Here is a 12,103-nt window from a genome sequence, read left to right as displayed (position 1 = left end):
GCATGACAGTACCCCCCCCCTCCAGGACCGGCACCAGACGGCCCAGGCAGGGAGGACACCTGAAGACGGAAATCCCGCACCAAGGAAGGATCAAGGATGAACCGGGCCGGGACCCACGAGCGGTCCTCGGGACCGTAACCTTCCCAATCAACAAGGTACTGAGTACCGCGGCCCCGAGGACGCGCATCGAGGATCCGGCGCACAGTGTAAGCGGGACCACCGTCAATGATATGGGGCGGAGGGGGGGCGGGGGACAGCGGAACCATAGGGGAAGTGACAAAGGGCTTGAGCTGAGAAATGTAAAAAACTGGATGAACTCGAAGAGTCACAGGCAGCTGGAGACGATAGGTGACAGGATCAAGCTGGTGGGTGATGCGGTACGGCCCAATGAAACGGGAGGTGAGTTTTCGTGAGTCGGTGCGGAGGCGAAGATTCTGAGTGGAGAGCCAAACCTTGTCACCTATATGGAACAATCGTCCCGGTGGGTGCCGACGGCGATGTTGAGCAGTATAATGACGATTAGCCTTTTTGATGGCTGAATGGGCCTGCGTCCAGAGCTTTCGGCATCGATGGACCAACTGTTGGTCCATCGATACAGCTCAGCTGTAGTTTTAGCCGATGGGAGTCCGGCCAAGGCAACCAAGTGCACAGCCTTGGAGAAGCAATCAACGATAGTGAGAATCGCATTTTTCCCTTCCGACTCCGGCAGGCCAGTGATAAAGTCCAGGGCGATGTGTGACCAGGGCCGACGGGGAACCGGGAGAGGATGAAGTCCACCCGGAGATGGTTGGTTGTTGGTTTTGGCCCTGGCACACACCGGACAGGCCTGGACGAATTCTCGGACGTCGCGAGCCATGGCAGACCACCAGAAGGCGCGTTGGAGGTACTGCAGAGTTCTTCTGGTACCGATAGAAATTGGCAAACCCCAGAAAACGCTGTAGCTGCTTAAGCGTCCTGGGTAGGGGCCAATGACGCACAGCTTCCAGCTTCTGGGGGTCCATGGCCACACCCTGGGGTGAGATGACAAAGCCCAGGAACGTGGTGGAGAGCTGGTGGAAAGCGCATTTCTCCAACTTACAGTACAGTTGATGGGCGAGCAATCTCCTGAGGACTGCCCTGACATGTTGGATGTGCTCTTCCAGGGTGTGAGAGTAGATGAGGATGTCGTCAAGGTAGACGAATGCCCAACGGTCTAGCATGTCCCGCAGCACATCGTTAATGAATTGTTGAAAGGCAGCGGGAGCATTGCACAGACCAAAGGGCATCACCAGACTCTCATAGTGACCAGTGGGAGTGATAAAAGCCGTCTTCCACTCATCGCTCTCCCTGATGCGCACCAAGTTGTAGGTGCTCCGGAGGTCCAACTTGGTGAAGTGGGTGGCACCGGATAGGGCATCCAGGGCGGTGTTGGTCAGCGGAAGTGGGTGATGGTTCTTAACGGTGATGTTGTTGAGCCCCCGATAGTCGACGCAGGGTCGGAGACCACCATCCTTCTTCTTCACGAAGAAGAATCCCGCAGCAGTGGGCGAGGAAGAGGGCCTGATGGTACCCTGGCGGAGAGCGTCGGCAACGTACTCCTCCATCACCTTGGTCTCTGTGGGGGAAAGAGAGAAAAGTCTGCCGCGGGGAGGCACCGCACCCGGCAGAAGGTCAATGGCTAGGTCATAGGGCCGGTGAGGAGGTAGTTTCACGGCCTGTTTCCTGCAAAAGACCTCCGCCAGGTCACGGTATGGCTGGGGGATGGCCTCTGGGTCGACATCGGGGGCCTCGGGCTCCCTGGAGCACGCCCCAGCCGTTGCCTGTAGGCATAGTTCAGAGCAGGTCGACCCCCACTGAAGAATCCGTTGTTGGGTCCAGGCGATGAGGGGATCGTGCTGAAGAAGCCATGGGTGCCCTAGGATGATGGGGGGTGAGAGGATGGATGTGACCAGGAACTGGATGCGTTCTTGGTGGTGGCCGATGCTGAGGGAGATGAATTGAGTCTGGTGGGTGATGGGACTTGTGGTAAGGGGCCGACCGTCCACCGCAGTGATCGGAACCGGCTGGGGTAACGCCTCAAGCTCCACCCCCAGTTGTTTGGCATAGGTTTGGTCAATAAAGTTCCCAGCGGCCCCTGAATCAATGAAAGCCGAGGTCTTGACCCGTTTGTGGCCAAACTGGAGGTGTACCTGAAACGGCCGCATTAGTGGAGAAAAGGGATAAGGGACCCGGTGAGCTCTTCTCAGGACTCACCGGGTCTGACCATTTCCCGGACGGAGAGGGCAGATGGCGCGGTAGTGCTTGGGAGAGGCACAGTAGGCACAAAGGCCTTCCCTATAACGCCTATCCCTCTCCGCAGTGGTCAGGGAGGCGCGCCCTAACTGCATGGGTTCCCCTGCTCCCGAGTGGTCCACAGGTCGAGGTGGAGAGACGGCACCAGCAGATGTTGGAGAGGATGCTGGCAGATGATGAAACGAGGTGGGCGGCAGGGTACGGGGAGTTGGCCTCGGACACGAGCTCATCCGTTGGTCGATACGGAGGGCCAGTTGAATAAGACCCTCCAAAGTGGCGGGGAGCTCCCGTCCGGCAAGCTCATCCCGGATACGGGGAGCCAACCCCTCATAATAGGGCGTCCGGAGAGCGGAATCACCCCAGGTGGTTTGCACTGTGAGGGTACGGAAATCTGCTGTGTAACGGCTTACGGACGAGCCTCCCTGCCGCAGATGGTACAGCCTCGAATCGGTCTCCACCTCACTATCCGGATGACAAAATGTAGCGCGGAGTTAGTGAGTGAATTCGGGGTAAGAGTGGCCTATGTCGGATCCAGAATGAATTATGGCTGTGGTCCACTCTGCTGCCTGCCCAGTAAGAAGGGAGACGAGAAGTGCAATGTGCTGCCGATCTGTGGAGTATCTGGCGGGTTGGAACTCAAACAACAGATCTAGCGCAGTGAGAAATACATCGCACGTCCCGTCTACCCCATTCCATTTATCAGGTAGTGAAATGTGGGACTCCAAGGCAGGGGAGGAGAGACGGACCGCCGCCCGCGGCGTGTGCCGCTCGCCAGCCAGCTCCCGAACAGCTTCGCGGAGACTCGCAACCTCCTGCCGCAGCGCCTCCACCTCGCCGCGGGACGCGGCTTGGCTTTGAGCGCTTTGGCGCAAGTCCGCGACCTCACGCTGGAGCTGATCAATCAGCACCGACTGGTTTGCGACGGCGTCACAGATGGCGGCGAACTCCGCTGGGTTAACCGCACAGGGCTCAGTCATTCTGTCAGGATTTCCAGTAGCAGAAATGTTCCGCTATTTACCTTCCGGGTGATCACCTACTTCCGGGTCCTAGTGGCGATCGCCTGACCGGTGCGCATGACAACATGTGCACTCTGCCAAACACCAGCAACATTGAGGCACATCATGACCGGTTGTAAGCCCAGCCTGTCCCAAGGCCGTTACACCTGGAGGCATAACCAGGTCCTGCGCCAGCTGGGTAACATCCTGGAAGAAAGGAGAAACACCACTAATGCCCTCCCTCCTCTGATACATGGATTCTCAAACACCACCCGTTTTGTGAGAACAAGCGAATGTCCACCAAAAACACTGACAAGAGCGAACACCTCCCTCCTTGACCGAGCCCGGGATTGGAAAATGCAGGTCGACCTTGACCACAAGCTCATCTTTCCAACAGAGATAGTGACAACTACACTCTAAAAAACGCTGGGTTGTTTTTTCAACCCATATGCTGGGTTGAGACTGCTGGGTAACAAAGTTGGGTTGATTTAACCCAATTTGGGTTGAAAATCGGTCTTGATCTATAACCCAGCAGTGCTGGGTTGGGAACGCGGACGTGAAAGAGAGCACGCACGTCACGTCAACATCCAGGGACATCAGCGAGAGTTGACGGTGTTTTGCGCCGTCTTTAGAGGGAAGCCAGTGAAATTCTGTCTGAAACGTAAGTTATTCAGTGTGTATTTAACAATGTTCATAATAAATAAAACATTTGCTTTACTGTATAATATATATACACGCAAATTTTAGGCTTTCGGTCAGTTGAACTGAGATTACCTAACGACTAAGCGACGGCCGTGCTCCGCCATAACGTAAAAGTTTTAAATATTACTTTTGTATATGTTAGATACGGTTTTGATATAGCGGAGTTTACTTAACTAATTTGATTTTGTCAGCACATCCACATAAATTTCCCGCTCTGCTTGTAAGGTACATTTCGTTCAATTCGTTTGACTTAGTTGTACATTCGACAGCAAACGATGTTAATTTACTACGAACATGTAATTTCTTTAATCCTGTAAATGGTTTGATGCAGGCGGGAATGTCTGAGCTCAGCTCAGGCTAAAGGAGGCTTGAAACTAAGCATGTTCGACGGACATTTTCTAAGCATAGTGCTAAGGCCATGGTCAGTGGTTAACTAATGCTGATAGCTTGGTGTGTTATGGTCTTTAATGCTCCTAAAGGTTTTTTAGGTGTTCTGAAGGTAGCTATTTAACTTTTACACATTTTTGAGTTCTTAATGAATCTATACCATTTCTTTTTTATTTATTTTTTCTTTTTTCAGATTGGGACCAATATGGCTGAGTACCTTCGTTCAGAAGAGTCCATTGAATTTTCTTATGTTCTCATGCTTGGAGACAACCACTGCTTTCAAGCCTTTGCTATAATAAATGGCACAGCATTTGAGCAAAGTACATTACTTGCTGCAGTGGACGTTTGAAATGTTTTCATATTTTAAATACATATTTTCTTGGAAGTAAATTTGACTTCAGTCACTTTATATCTCAGGATATATTGATGTTTGCACATAATTGTTAATGGGAAAGTTATAAAATGTTTTCCTATTTTTTCCTAATCTTAAATTTGTATTTTCTTAAGTTTTTTTTTTTGTTTGTTTTTTCAGTCAGTTTGATGCCGTTTCATTATTACTTCTACATATTTTTTCAGTTGATGATTTATATATATCAGGATATGTTAATGTTTATGCACAAATTTGTATTTTAAAGTTAATCTTTCTGACTTCAGTCAGTTAGATGCTTTTTCATTATTACTTCTACATACTTTTATTTTTCCTCTACTCTGCAATTACATTGCAATTGATTCTTACTGATGATTCCTGTATATCTCAGGATATATTAATGTTTATGCATGATGTAAATGTTATGAAAAGTTTTCATATTTCAAATTGTGTTTTTCTAAAGTTAATTTGTCTGACTTCAGTCTGATGCATTGTTACTGACTTCAGTCACAGTGTTTCTGTGATAGTTTGATACATTTTAATAGAAATTGTCTTAATGCTGAGGTGGAGATGGGAAAATGTCTTAAATTCATATGGACACATTTTTTACATGTTTTGTCATAAATAAAATTCCATTACTGAAGTATGTATTGCTGTAGAATTGTTTTTATTTTAGTAATTTTAATCACCAAAGTTTCTAGATTAAATTTCTGACCCATTTTGGGTTACATTCAACCCAGCAGTGTAGTCATTTTTAACTAATAGTTGGGTTAAAAATCACAACCCAGCATGCTGGGTTAAACGTGTAACCCAACTTGTTGGGTCAAAATAACCCAGCGTTGGGTTAGTCCCTTTTTTACCCAGCGCTGGGTTACCAAAATAACCCAAATTGGGTTGTTTTTAACCCAGCAGTTTTTAGAGTGTACCCTCAGGCCAGACATCATCATGTGGTCAACTTCTCAGAAACTTTTTTATATCCTGGAACTAACGGTACCATGGGAAGCTGCTGTTGAAGAGGCATACGAGCGGAAAAGTTTGAAGTACGCTGAATTAACTGCCCAGACAGAACAACGCAAATGGCGTACTAAAGTGTTCCCAGTAGAAGTTGGGTGCAGAGGGTTCGTTGCCAAAACCACAACCTGGCTCCTGAAGAGGATGGGGGTGAAAGGACAGGCCCTTCGGCAGGCAGTGAAGTCACTCTCAGAGGCTGCGGATCAAGTAGCAACTGGCTGTGAATCAAGAGAAAGGACTCAAATTGGGCGTTGAGGGGTAAAGACAGAGGGGAGCTCACCTGGGACACTAGGTGTTGCTGCTGAGCCCTCCAGAGGCGTCGTGGGGCTAAATCAGCGAAACACTGAAGATGGAGGGTGCCCACCTGATGACCCCAATGATGTTGTTTTCCCCTCTCCCATTCAGGATATAAAGCAAGAAGCTGTGCTGATTATTCAAGGGATTGTTCAATCAAGTCCTAGAAGCTCTAGAGACTTAAGATAAATGTATGTGTGGACTGTGTAAAACTGACAGGTATGGTAGTTTTGGCATACAGATCTAACCCCCAATGGTAAGGCACAACTAATTTCTCAGAATTTTGCATCATCGCTTATCAGCTCAAATCTGATTGGTAATTATTGTTTGTCAGGTCAAGTCTCATTGGTTCATCAAGAATTCAATAATTGCTGATTACATGAATGCCTTTCCACATTCTTTTCGTTTATTTAGGTCTCATCTTTTTCTAGGATTGCATGTATGAACTTTGTAGCACAGTACAATGTAAATCACTAGTGCTTAAAACATTTGGTGTGCAATTTCTACAATATGCCCATGAAGCAATTCAATTTCACATGACCTGTTTATTCATATATTTCATGACACTTTATGACCATACAATAATTGTCTTGTCAGTAAAAAAAATTGACATTTAACATTTACTAACAAATCCAAATGAAAAGGTTCTGGTGTCAATCATTGTCTTCATCTTTTGCATTGGCCCGGCAATCTCAGTTTATGGCGATACCTTTGACATCTGATACAAATTGCTCATCACCCGGATAACTGGGATCCAGATGCTTGAATTAAGTTGTAGCTCCTGAGGCAGAAAAGGGAGCAGTGGCCTGTACGACAAAGCGGGGTTACTGGCTTATCGGGGAAACTTGTCGGATTTAAGGTACCACAGTTTAAATGGACTTTATTCGTTCACTTACATTTTGCCCAGACCACCTTAAAGCCGACAAGGTACCGATAAGCCAGTAACCCCGCTTCGTTATACAGGCCACAGGAATTAAGAAAACTATTGGGCTGAGTAAATCTCAGACTAATTGTGGTGAAATCCCTGGAGGACTAAGGTAAAAAAAATAAAGTTTTTAGATAGCAATAAGACTGAATAGGCTTTAAAATTATTTATAAGAACTGTCCTGAACATGTAAAAGCAAAAAGATGTGCTGCTACTCTGACAGCGAGAGCCTTAGGAATTTAAAAAATCCACACAAAATTAAGTAAATGCTGAATTCTCATACCTTCATGATAATGATTCTTCTACCTCCGATGTAATGGCCTGTATGTATAAACCATAGAACCTCTCAGACACAAAGCCTACCAACGCAGGATTTATTTCAGAATCAGAAGCATCATAAATTATTAAGTTAGGCATAATCCATCCATCCATCTTCCAACTGCTTATCCAGTATAGGGTCACAGTGAACTTAAGGATCCGGGCGGATTTGATGCGAGGGCGAGGCATAGTGCAGGCAGATAGGAAGGTGGACAACCCACTTGCGGCTCACCAGACAAAACAGGGTTTATTTAAACAGAAACACTAGAAATAACTACAAAACAAATCCAGACCTCCAGGGGTCAAAAACTAAAAGGGATAACTAAGGCAGACAACAAAAGGATAAGGGTTACCTGGGGGGTATTCCATGAACGTAGCTAAAAAAAAGGCAGACTTTCCCGAAAAAGTCAGACTCAACCTACCTCCATCTCTAAACTTAGCCTCGCGCCGTTCCACGAACGCAGTTCAGTTTTAATTAATCAAGGTTCATTCAAGAAAGACTTGCATAGTCTCACTTAGTGCGCACACCTGCGATATTTAAGAAGCCCAAATAAATGGATGAACGATAGATCGACCAAATGAGTCGGAAACCCAGTAAAAGGAGAGCGGTGTTTCTTTCCGTCGCAGAATAAACGCTGCTGATGGAGCTGTATGAAAAATACAAAGATGTAATCGTTAAAAAAGGCAATACTGTGGCCATAAACACAACCAGGGAGTTGGTTTTGGCAATGAATTGCAGCCAGAATAAATGCATAAGTTACGTAAATGTTACAATTGCTTAGTATGGTGGTACAGTGGTTTATGCTATTGCCTTATAATGCGAAAGTTGCTGGTTCGATCCCCATAACCAACGGGGAACTTTCTGGATTGATTTCACCTCTCATTATTACTGTATTATATTATTTGATCTCCGTAAAATACTTCTAATCACATCCGTGTGAAATGTTCTGCACAAATAACCGTATGTTGTCTTTATTTTAGTAGTAAACTTTCACAGTAGACAGTGACTAAAATATAAATATATCTTCCTGTTCTCATTATTTTAACGAATTTTTTTTTCCAATTACAGTCATTGCATTTCATGTTTCACCTTTGTAATATGCGTACGCTTTTGTTTTACAGTAAAATACCGTTATAACGGACTTCAAGGGACCTGGCAAAACAGTCCGTTACATCCAGAGATGCTGTATGCCCAGAACACAACTACAGGACACTATTTACTCATGCCACACCTCAGCAGACACACTTGTGGTATAGATTATTATATTGTACATGTAGTAATCCAACTTTACCTGACCAGAGGCGTGACTATTAATAATCTTGACTACGTACGTATCTGCGCTGGATATCACCGGCACGCCACACGCCTTGTAGGCGGAACTGCATGTCCGTTGTAACGTACCGAACAAAACTACAGGTAAAAGCGGCCCTGGGGACCAAATTGTTTGTCCATTATAAGGCAAATTACGTTATATGCGAGTCCATTATATCCGATGCTTTTTCTGCATGTTCGTAAAGGCGCGCGGCCGGGACCAGTGGACCTCGTCCGTTATGGATGATATTCCGTTATAAGCGAGTTCACTATAACGGGATTTTACTGTAATTATTTTGGAATTAATTGGAATGCCAAGACGTGGATTTGATAGACTTTATTATATTGATTATGTAGCAATCTCAGCTCTGTTCTCCCTATTATGGAAGTATCACACACAGCTTTACTTCAGAAAAGATGGTTTTTATTCTCTGCTTTCTCGTCTTGCTTTTACTCACAGCATTGACTACAGGGTTCCATTTTTTTATATACGTATATACAAGACTCATTCTCCCGCTAACTCAAACAAAATCATGTCATTTTGGACATGTTACAGATTAACAAAAAAATTCAATCAGATAATGTAAAATATAATGTCAGATGAGGACATATAATTCAACAGATTACATGACATGAATAGTAAGATCCCGGAATTTCGTCCGACGGAACGATCTTTCGGGATTCTGTTCCCACACGTCAGACGTTCTTTAAGACAACGCTAAACTAAGCGAGACAGTTAGCCTGGTCCGGACCAGGCTTGTTCGCAGGCCTAAATTACCATGGTAATTCAGCGAGGATTCATTTGAGACATGTTGATGGGACGGAACTCTCACTTAAGTAAGACTGACTTGTTGAAATAAATCAGACTTTCCCTTAAGCTTGCTTCATGGAATACCCCCCTGGAGCAGGTTGGCTGGCAGGCGAAGAACAAAACACAACTATCTTCAGCAATATACAAACTTCACTGGCATTCAACAATCACAACAAACCACTCAGAAACTGCTCAGAAGCAGGGACTTAAATACAGAGAGGTAACAAGACTAACAAAGGGCAGGTGAGATTAATCAAAAGGGTTGGGAAAATAGGTCACAGGTGAAACTAATAATTAACTCAATGAACTAAACAGGAAAGCTAAGAACTAACCAAGAAACAGGGAAAACAGAATCTAACACTGGGAATAACGAAAACCGATAAAACACAACTAAGGCTCAAAGCAAGAAACCAAAACTGAATACAAAATCACATGTCTAAACTGATACAGAAGAAACCCTAGGAACAAAATACAGAAACAGAGGATGTGGGATTTGAACACAAGACGGGGTTCACAGGCACCCGCATGCAGCTGACAGGGAGCAGGGGAAAACACAAAGACTGACAACAGGAGGGACGGGATGACCAGCAACACCTGCTGGCCAAACGGGGAAGGGACACAGAGTGGAACAACAAGAGCTGACCCTGACAGAACTGAAATTTACCTGCATTGAACTGAAATGTAACCATTAAAAAGTGTATAGAAACGTCCACAATGACAGTGACTTGGTGCTACTGAAATGGAGACCCGTTTTCTCCAGCAGATGGAGATGTTTACCTGTGTGAAAAGCCCAGCTCTGACACTCAACTTCTCCTGCAAGGCCTTGGTCACTTAATATAGAAGCAAAATTATATATAATGACAATTGCTCTCATTAAGTAATTAGAGGTCTAGATTTTTATTTTTTTTTAAAAGGACAGTTCATAGATAGATCAGACAGGACCACGGCTGACCTTCTGCTCTGCTATTCTTCTCCCCAGGGTCTGCTATCTAAAGCAGGCCTCAGCTGCCCTTGCTGGATAATGTTTCCTCAGGACCATGGGTATAATATAAACCCACTTAACACTGAGATTAATTAACATTGTCACAGCTTAATCCACACAATTACATAAACAAGTATCTAGATATGCAATCCATAAGTGTACATCCTGTCCTGCGCACAGCACTTCTATGCAGTTCTCCTGTTTCTTGCTCAGGGGTGTGAATAGCATATATACAGAATCATTCTATATATATTTCCTGTTTTGCCAGTGTTGGCGCCAGAACAAATCGGGGAGGCAGGCCCAAGATTTTCATAGGGGGGCATACAGGGGGGAGGGACAATGGAGCAAGAGTTGTTGTGGTGGGGGTGGTGAAAACTTGGGTAAGCGTACGATCTGTAGCCACTCCCCAGGGACAAACCAGGCTTATTTGTTTTAGGATGAACACCTTTATTAATAAAATTAAAGTAAAGTGAAACACGCCGTCCTTGGTGGGTGGCACTGGGTGTCGGGGGGGGGCTCGATGGCTCATTTGTGGAGGTATGGGCTGTGAATGCCCCCCCCCCCCCCCCGTTTATCAAATTAAATATGGTCTGAAATGAATATTTAATCCTGTAAATAAATTCTCTTCAAATCATGAATATTTCATGTGATTTTTAATGTTTAAGTACAAATATAAATCCATCCATCACCACTTGTCCAGTTCAGGCTGATGGGGGTGGAAGAGAAGGCGCAAAGCAGGGCTGAACCTGGGTGGGGAGGCTGGCCCATCGCTCTGAACCTAATACTACGGGCAGTACGTGGAGCTGGAAATGGGCTTTGAAGGCCCAGCATTGAAGGCGTGGGAGAAGAGAGCCACCCCAGACACACAACTGCTGTTTATATATGGGAATGACAGGACCTTAAAGGTTATGACACTGAATTGTCTTTGGGATAGAATGTGTGTGTCAGACGGGAGTCTATACACACTCAGCCAGGCCCTGGGTGTGCATGGGTATTATTTCCTTCCTCGTTTTTCTGCACTTGCCTCTATGTCTCTCATCCGCACGTGACTCTGTCACTAGCTATAATCCACAACTGCTTAGAAGGAATTAAACCTCTTGCTTTCCCTTGAACAGTGAGAGCCTCTTTTAACACTTACATTGACTTATTTAGCAGGCGCTTTTTCACAGAGACACGAGGAACCCTCAGTGTGAGGAGCATCCAGCACCCCAGGAGCATTTGGGGTTAAGGCCTTCACTGGTATTAATGGACAGTAATGTAACTACTCTGCCACATTTGGGATTTGAACCAATGACCCTCCAGACATGGGCACAGATCCATAATGTTCTGGTTTTATTTATGGAACCAAAATGGAGAACCTGCCTTCGTAGATTTGAAAGTTAATTTCTCAAAATGTGTTTAGAGTGTGTGTAGAGTACCACTTTATTTCACATTTCCAGAATCTTATTTTAAATTTGTTCAGCTTCTTTTTTATTGATGTTTCTAATTCATTTGCACAGTCAGATGCATTGTATTTGCTTAACATAAAAAATATAACTGGTATCTTATCTAGGCTGTACCCCAGCCTCCAGGACCTCCCCCTGACCAAGGTTCCTGACCAGGTTGGTAGAAGATGGACTGGTGGATTAAAAATGTAATTAACCTCTGATATGAAGTTCTCCAAACATCTCTATTGTCTCCTAAATCATATTTGTTAAAGAATATGTAAAGCATTTAAATGTTGGACAT

General features: G+C 45.3%; 1 long non-coding RNA gene across 1 annotated transcript; it reads left to right on the top strand.

Annotated features, from left to right (window-relative positions):
* The first annotated feature begins 3,498 nt into the window (after nt 1-3,498).
* LOC140580916 (uncharacterized) lies at nt 3,499-5,368 on the top strand. Its single transcript, XR_011984067.1, has 2 exons — nt 3,499-3,927; nt 4,549-5,368. It is a non-coding gene; the product is annotated as an uncharacterized lncRNA (long non-coding RNA).
* Nucleotides 5,369-12,103: the final 6,735 nt, after the last annotated feature.

The sequence above is a fragment of the Paramormyrops kingsleyae genome, chromosome 19 (assembly GCF_048594095.1).
Source record: "Paramormyrops kingsleyae isolate MSU_618 chromosome 19, PKINGS_0.4, whole genome shotgun sequence".
NCBI classification, from domain to species: Eukaryota; Metazoa; Chordata; class Actinopteri; order Osteoglossiformes; family Mormyridae; genus Paramormyrops; species Paramormyrops kingsleyae.
Note: the sequence above shows the minus strand (reverse complement) of the source record. Positions and strands in the feature narration are given on the sequence as shown.